The following is an 8493-nucleotide window of genomic DNA, read 5'->3' on the forward strand; positions in this document are numbered from 1 at the left end:
TGTTTTGTTGCTTCTTGGGTCACACCTGGGGATGCTCAGGGGTTACCCCTGGCTTTGCTCTCAGGAACTACTCCTGGCGGTGCTTGGGGGACTATATGGGATGCCAGGGATTGAACCCAGGTCGGCAGCATGCAAGGCAAATGCTCTACCGCTGTACTATCACTCCGGCCCCCAATCTGACTTTTTGATGCTTTTCTTCTCCATCTGTGAAAGCAATGCTCCCATTTCAGTGCCAGATCATTTTTTACCCAGTAGATACCCTATTTTCCCTTTTCCTCCCTCTCCATCTTCCACTCCTTCTTCCTTGTTCAGTTTTTTTTTTCTTAGGGTGCCAGGAATCACACCCAGGACCCACACACACCAGGCAAGTGCTCAACCACCTAGTCCCAGCCCTTCATTTAACTGTGAAACCCATCTGGAATTAATTTTGATTTAACACATGCAGTAAAGATGTATAAACTTGGGGCCAGAGCGATTAGGGAGAGCGTTTGCCTTGCACACGGCCAACCCGGGTTCGATCCCCAGCATCCCATATGGTCCCCTGAGCACTGCCAGGAGCAATTCCTGGGTGCAAAACCAGGAGTAACCCCTGAGCATCGCTGGGTGTGACCCAAAAAGAAAAAAAAAGTAAATTTACTATTTTCCTAATAATTAGTGATCCCAATACCATTATTGAGCTTTTCTCTAATTTCCTCACAGACTAAATACCACCTCAAGAATAACTCAATTGTGGGGCTGGGGCGATAGCACAGCGGGTAGGGCGTTTGCCTTCGATTCCCAGCATCCCATATGGTCCCCCAAGCACCGCCAGGAGTAATTTCTGAGTGCAGAGCCAGGAGTGACCCCTGTGCATCACTGGGTGTGAGCCCCCCCAAAAAAGAAAGAATAGACTCAATTGTTGAAGCCATTTCTCAGCAGCAGCTCTAAAACTAGCCCAAAAGAAATGAAAAACTGACTTCAAAATTCAAACCCAGAAAACTTAGCTGGGGAAATGACTCAAAGGACCGAGCACCTTACCAGCTGGGCACCGCCCCTGCATACCTCGTGGAGCAACCCCTCGTGCCCAGTAGGGAGCAATAGTAAATGCAGGGAGGACACTTGTTATCCAGGAGGCTGACGGGTTCAATCCCTGGCAGCCCACATGGTCCTCAAGCTGGCCAAGAGTGATCCCTGAGCACAGAATTAGGATCCCGGCATAATCCCGGAACAGGTAGATGTGATCCAAAAGCCAAAAACAAAAAAAGGGAATGAAAAGAAAAGGAAAAAAAAACAAAACAAAACTAGTACCAGGAAGGCTTTGTGCACACTGGGTGTACAAGAAAAAGAGACGTGACTGGACAACTCAAAGGAGCCTGACCCAAGTGTGCATGTAAACTGTAAAGGCAGCAGAGGGGGCGGGGGAGCTAGCCGGGGATTCAGCGGGGTTCTACCACCCCGCCCCCCACCGCACACGCCCCAGAACCTCCAGGAGTAGCTCATGCACTGTGGCTTCGGGGTGCAGAAGCAGTCACACGCCCCAGATTCGAACAGAAACGGTTACAGCCCCTTCTCCAGCTGGCGCAGGGCTTGGGCCAGGAAGGTGGGGGCACCTTTCAGCCTTGGCCAAGGGAGACCCCGGCTCCTCTGGTGCGGTACGGACTCACTCCCTACTCCCCAGGAAGCCCGGCCCTGCGCCGGCACCGCCAGCATCTGGGGAGAGGGGCGCCCCTCGCCCTCAGCCCCGCCGCCAGAGTCGCGTCCCGGGCTCCGACCCAGGGCGCCGTGGCCACTGGGGGGCGGTGCAGCCCCGGGCCGCGCCCCTGGGCCCACAAAGGCTCTTTCTCGCCCGAGATGAGTCACAGGGCTGGCCCGCCCCGCGCATCCGCCGGAAACCCGGCCCCGCCTCTGACCCCGTTGGCCGTTTGGAGCCCGGCCCACGGCAAGGGGTGACTAACAGGGCACGTCATGCGGGTCTGAGCAGTCGCGAGGGAAGTGCCAGGCAGTGGGGACACCAGGACAGCAGCGTGTCGGAGGAAAGCTAGGAGTCCCGGAGCCACCTCAGGACCAGGCTTGCCTGGGTGGGTTCCCAAACGCCAAGAATCAAGTCTCGGGGCTGGAGCAATAGCACAGCATTTGCCTTGCACGCGGCTGACCCGGGTTTGATTCCCAGCATCCCCTATGGTCCCCTGAGCACCGCCAGGGGTAATTCCTGAGTGCAGAGCCAGGAGTAACCCCTGTGCATCGCCAGGTGTGACACCCCCGCCCCCCCCCAAAAAAATAATCAAGTTTCAGCTGCCCCAAAGAATTTCTCATCCAGGGGTTGGATTTCCTGGGGTGTTCTCTCTCTCCATCCCTGGCACTCCATATGGTTCCCGCAAACCTGCCAGAAGTGATCCCTGAGTGCAGAGCCAGGAGTAACCCCTGAACCAGGTGTGGTCCTAAAACCAAAACCAAAACCTATACTCACCCACCCCCCCCTCTGCTCATGTGAGCCTGGCCATGATCCATGTGTGACTGTCATAGGTCATGGGTACCTGCATGCAACCAGTAACCTGCTTCTCACTGTGCCCAGGACTCACGTCTGGTGGCACCCAGGTTCGAACCTGGGGCTCCTACATGCACCGCTATGGCTCCCTTCCAGGACTGTTCATTTTTGTCCCTTTCCAGAATTTTCACTTTCTGCTCTGAAAGACACACACTGCTCTGGAAAGACACACTCACACCCAAAAGTCTGTGCTGCTTGGGCCTCGGCTAGAAGTAGCACATAGACAGTAGCCAGTGGGGACCCTGGAAGTTGCCGGGGTGTGTGACTGGGGAGATGCAGGAAGGATGGGCCTCTCTGGAGTGGGGGTCCGGGGCAGGGAATGATGCCAAGTGGCTCCTGCACTTCCTCTCCCCATCTCCTCCGCCCACCCAGCATGAGGGTGGAGCTGACATTGAGATGACTTTGGAGCTGGCACCGCAGGGCCTCAGCACCACCTAATTCTCTCCCAGTGGCTCTGAGACCTTCAGGGTGGCTGTAGGGTGCCTTGGTGATGGACACACTGAGGCTGCCAGGTCCTAGCAAACCATTTTTGTTGGCTCTTTGGTTTTGTTTTGGGGCCCAACCCGGCAGTACTCAGGGCTTAGTCCTCCCACCTTCCCTCTCCTCGCTCCCTGATCATCTGACCACGTGAGATCCAGAGTGGAGTATGGCTGCTTATTAAGATCTTTGGCACTCATTTCAGGAAAACCAAACAACAAAAAATGTTCACCAACTTGCTCAAATTTGTTGGGGGGATGGGCAGGGGAGGGAAATCATTAACACTCAGATGCCTCAGTAGCTGTGCAGAATGAATCTTTTAGGCCCTAATAATAGCAGCCTTAAGCTAAGATCTATGATAAATGCTGAGGGAGCTTGATAGCAGTTAAAACTAATAAATTGGGCCTTAAATAGCAAGATATTTAGCTCCAGAAGTGGAAGAGGAGGTCCAAGGAGGTCAGAAGTTATAGGACTTGCCCAGATCACTCAGCTACCAGGTAGTTCAAGCAAGATTTGTTTGAGCTTTTGCTCTTTGGGCCACAGCCAGTGGTGCTCCAAGCAGAGCTGCTCAGGAGACCATGTCATGCCAGGGATTCCCATGTGCAAAATATGTGCTCAGTCCTTTAAGCCATCTCTGCAGACAAAGCAATTGCAATTTAAATTTTCTCTTCTCGGGGCTGGAGAGATAGCACAGCGGGTAGGGCGTTTGCCTTGCACGCGGCCGACCCGGGTTCGAATCCCAGCATCCCATATGGTCCCCCTGAGCACCGCCAGGGGTAATTCCTGAGTGCATGAGCCAGGAATGACCCCTGTGCATTGCCGGGTGTGACCCAAAAAGCAAAAAAAAAAAAAAAAAAAAAAAAACAAACAAAATAAATTTTCTCTTCTCTGAAGCTGATGACCTTTCAGTGTATAACCCTGATTTGCCTCCTCTCACCTCACGCTTGAGTCACTAGCCGCTACCTGTGTCTGGTGTCTTATTTTTGTTGTTTGGGGGCCATACCCGGTGTAGTTCAGGGTTTACTCCCAGTTCTGTGCTTAAGGATCATTCCTGATGGTGTTCAGGAATTCACAAGTGATACCAGGAATTGATCGAGGGTTCACCGAATACAGGACAGCTGCCTTACCTGCTGTACTGATTTTAGTCCTTAGAGTACTTTGCGGGGGAGGGTTGGGACCACAACCTATTCCTGGCTCTGCATTCAGGGCTCACTTCTGGCAGGCTCAGTGGGCGATCTCAGGTGCCAGGGATCCAACCTGGGTGACCCACATCTAAAGGGCAAGCACATTACCGTCTGTTTCATCTTTGCCTCCTAGTGTCTTCCTTTCACACCTGACATTATCCATAACTTCCAAATTCCCTTATAATTATAAATCCCTACCTTCATATTTCACCACATACTAGATGACAGATTAGAATGTATACTCCTATAGTATATAGCACTTAAGAGAAAAATTCAAGCCAGAACAATTGTACAGCAAGTAGGGCACTTGTCTTGCATGTGGCTGACCCAGGTTCAATCCCCGGCATCCCACATGGTTCCCCGAGCCCTGTCAGGAGTGATTCCTAAACACGGAGCCAGGAGTAAGTCCTGAGCACTACATGAGTGGTCCCTCAAAAACAAAAAAAAGAAAAATTCTAGACAAACTAACACATTCCAGGGGCTGGGAATGTAGCTCAATGGTAGTCATTCCCTTGCCTGTGTAAGGTCCTGGGTTCAACGCTCACACTGCCAGTAAAAATAAGTAAAACATTAAAAATAAAAAGTAAAAATAAAACATTTCAGTTTCAGAGATGGGCAAATGTTGAGGGATAAAAATGGTAAGAATGGGGGCTGGAGCGATAGCACAGCGGGTAGGGCGTTTGCCTTGCACACGGCCGACCCGGGTTCGATTCCCAGCATCCCATATGGCATATGGTCCTCTGAGCACTGCCAGGGATGATTCCTGAGTGCAGAGCCAGGAGTAACCCCTGTGCATTGCCAGGTGTGACCCAAAAAGCAAAAAAAAAAAAAAAAAAAAAAAAAAGGTAAGAATGATCTGATCCTTTTGATGACCTGGACCCTTTCCTGGCTATGGACTGTCCTTTCTAGAACATCTTCGTGTTTATTTCGTGGGTGAGGGGAATTGGGGTCACAATCAGCAGTGCTAAGGGCTACTTCTGCTTCTATATTCAGGGATCACTCGACTGTGCCCAGGGTATTATATACAGTGCCAAGAATCAAATCAGGATTGGTCATATGCAAAGCAAGTGCTTTACCTACTGTACTCTCTCTGACCCCATGCAGTGTTTAGGGAACCATGTAGTAGTGGGGATTGATCCCAAGGCAGTGGGGATTGAGCCCTTGAGCCAGCTTTTCAGCCCTTATCTCTGGCATTTTATCAGCTGACCTAGATTACTCTTCCACCCAATCCAGTCTGGTCTCTAGGTGGCCCCGTGCCAGCCTGGTGGCATATTCCTGCTGGGTCAGCTCCAGCTCTGAGTCTAACTTGATCCAGCACAGCTGGCACACTGGACTCAGGCTTGGCCCTGATCTGGCAGCTTGAAACTTGACCTGATGTTGATCTTTCCAGCTTCAGCTTGTCTGAGTTGGTATCATTCACATGGACCATGAAAATGATTTGTTTGCAATACAAAAAAAAAAGCAGCGTGGAGGGGGAAACTGACATTTGGTCCAGCATGACTTCCCCAGGCAGGGGGCAAGGTACAGAGTTCGGTCGTCCTGTACTGGTCTGTACAGGTTCAGTCACTGAAGAGCACAATCACGGGCCAGAGCAATAGTACAGCAGGGAGGACGTTTGCCTTGCACATGGCCGACCTGGGATCGATCGTTGGCATCCCATATGATCCCCTCCTGAGCATCTCCAGGAGTGATTCCTGAGCACTGCACACCCCAAAACACACACACAAAAAAAACCAAAAAAGAACTGTCACTTCTGTTGACCTTCCCACCAATGCGTGAAAGACAGCCTGCCATCAGGTGTAGCTCATGAAGTTGAAGCTGACAGACACAGGGGTCTGATGTTGACCGGTCCCAAAGCACAGGGCTCATCCAAGGCCACACTGGGGGCAGAGGAATCAGAACTGAAATCCTGGGTGTCATTTCTTCAGCCTGACCTTGAGAAGTTAACTTGGTCTGAATCTGCTGGGAAGCACCAGGAATAGCAGCGAGCACCCGGCCCATGCTCAGTAGTGCCAAGTGTCATGGGCCATATACCTGACACAGAGATGTGAAATTAAAGTTCCACAATACTCACAGAGTGAGGCACCACAATGTTTTTGTATCTAAGCGCCAAAACTTTTAAGCGATTGAGCTGCCAGGTCAGCAAAGGCCTGTCTTCCCCCAGGACTGCAGACCTCTGGGCAGCAGGCCCCGAGGAGAAACCAGGCCAGCCTGCTCCACGGACACCCTCCTGATCTGAGGCCAGATGGGGCCAAGCCTGGAAGGCTGGGTCTCTGCCAGGTGCAGAGCTGCGTGACACAATGAACGAGCTTTCTCCGCCCAATATAAACTAGATGGGCTGGTACTGTGGCTCTTAGCCAAACTCCCCAACCCAGAGGTACTGCCATACTGCTGACCAGGAATCGGGCTGTCTTTCCATGGTTCTGCCAACCGGTCTCTCAGACCCACGTACCAGCCAGGGAGGAGCCTCATCTGAAGAAATTTGTGGGACACCGTTAGATATGTAGGAGACATATGGCACTTACCTTCTTTGGGGGCCACACTCAGTGATGTTCAGGGCTTATTCCTGGCCTCCAGGAAGGCACAGGGAACCACATGGGTCCTGGAGATCGAACCTTGTTGGTCACATGCCAGGAAAACACCAAACTTGCTGCACATCTCTCCAGTCCCTGGGGAGTTGTCTCTTTCCAGGGGGACAGGAATGCCTATTGGGCATTGCATGCAGGACAATGCTCGGGGACGACTTCCAGCTCAGTGATCTGTGTGTGTGTCAGGGGTGTGTGTGAGGCTGGGGGGGTGGGGGTGGTTAGGGGAGGAGTTTAGACTGTGCTCCAGGGACCATAGGTGGAGCCAAGGATCAAACCCCATTTGTCTGTGTGCAAGGAAAGAGCCCTGCCTACAGTTCTAGCCCCAGTTAACCTGTATCTCAATGAAAATTGCTCACCTTGGAAAGCATGTGTGCAAGCCCTGGCCACTAGCTGTAACAATTAAGAGGAAGGGAGAGAACAAGAAAAAAAAAAATTGAAGGGGCTGGAGTAATAGTATAGTTGGGTAGGGCACAGAAAAATTGAAATGTGTCTTTCCACAACTGCTATGAAATGAACACTGAATCGGGGCTGGAGCGATAGCACAGCGGGTAGGGCATTTGCCTTGCACGCGGCTGACCCGGGTTCAAATCCCAGCATTCCATATGGTCCCCTGAGCACAGCCAGGGGTAAAGCCAGGAGTAACCCCTGTGCATCGCCAGGTGTGACCCAAAAAGCAAAAAAAAAAAAGAAAAAAAGAAATGAACACTGAATCATTTGACTTATTGGGTGCCCATCCCATTTTGTGCCAGTTTGCAGTAGCCATTAGGCACAGAATGCAAATGTCTTTAGACTTTCCATTTCATGTAGCACCATTCCTGGCTTAGTTGATATCATTAGCACTGTAGCACTATCATTCCATTGTTCGATTTGTTCAAGCAGGCACCAGTAACGTCTCCATTTTGAGACTTGTTTCTGTTTTGGGCATAACGAATATGCCATGGGTAGCTTCCCAGGCTCTGCTGTGCAGGTGGGACACTCTTGGTAGTTTGCTAGGCTCTCTGAGAGGGACGGGAAAATCGAACCCGGGTCGGCCGCGTGCAAGGCAAACGCCCCACCTGCTGTGCTATATAGCTCCAGTCCATGACTAGATCCAATAAAAAACTATTTTATAGAAGACCGAGATGTGGCAAAGCTCATGTCTTGAGTGTGAAGTAGGCTGACAGAATGGGATGGGGGGGCTGGCAATGAGTCCTCAGTAACAAAACCAAGGTATGATTTAAAGAACCCATCATTAGACTGAAAGTAGCCGGAAAAGCATTATGGTCAGGCCCACTTATGGACACAGGAACTGAGGCCTCGTAAGACAAACTAGTGCAGAGCCAGCCGAGTTTGGAGTACCTCCAGAGGCTTCAACTGTAACAAATGTTTTTGATAGGGACCTGAAGGTGAACCACCCGAGTCCCAAGGTCTTCCCCATTACCACACCCTAGCAACAGACTCACCCCATGTGGAGGATGTTTGAGAGAAAACCTAGAAATCCCAACTCTGTAGATATGAGGGGCAGTTCTGCATTCTGGGCAGACTGCCCACAATTCTACAGACCCGGACTCTTCCCAGCACCCCCTCTCTGCACAAGCCGGGTTCTCTCATCAACCCAGTATTCTCTTTCCCTCTTCATGATCTCTAAACACAACTCTTTGCATCCCTGCAAAGCAAGTTCACTCCAGAGGTCCAGAGCTCCCTGAAAAGCTAGGCGGCAGGGATCATTTCCCACCCAGGC

This window comes from Sorex araneus, chromosome 3 (assembly GCF_027595985.1).
Source record: "Sorex araneus isolate mSorAra2 chromosome 3, mSorAra2.pri, whole genome shotgun sequence".
Lineage (NCBI taxonomy): Eukaryota > Metazoa > Chordata > Mammalia > Eulipotyphla > Soricidae > Sorex > Sorex araneus.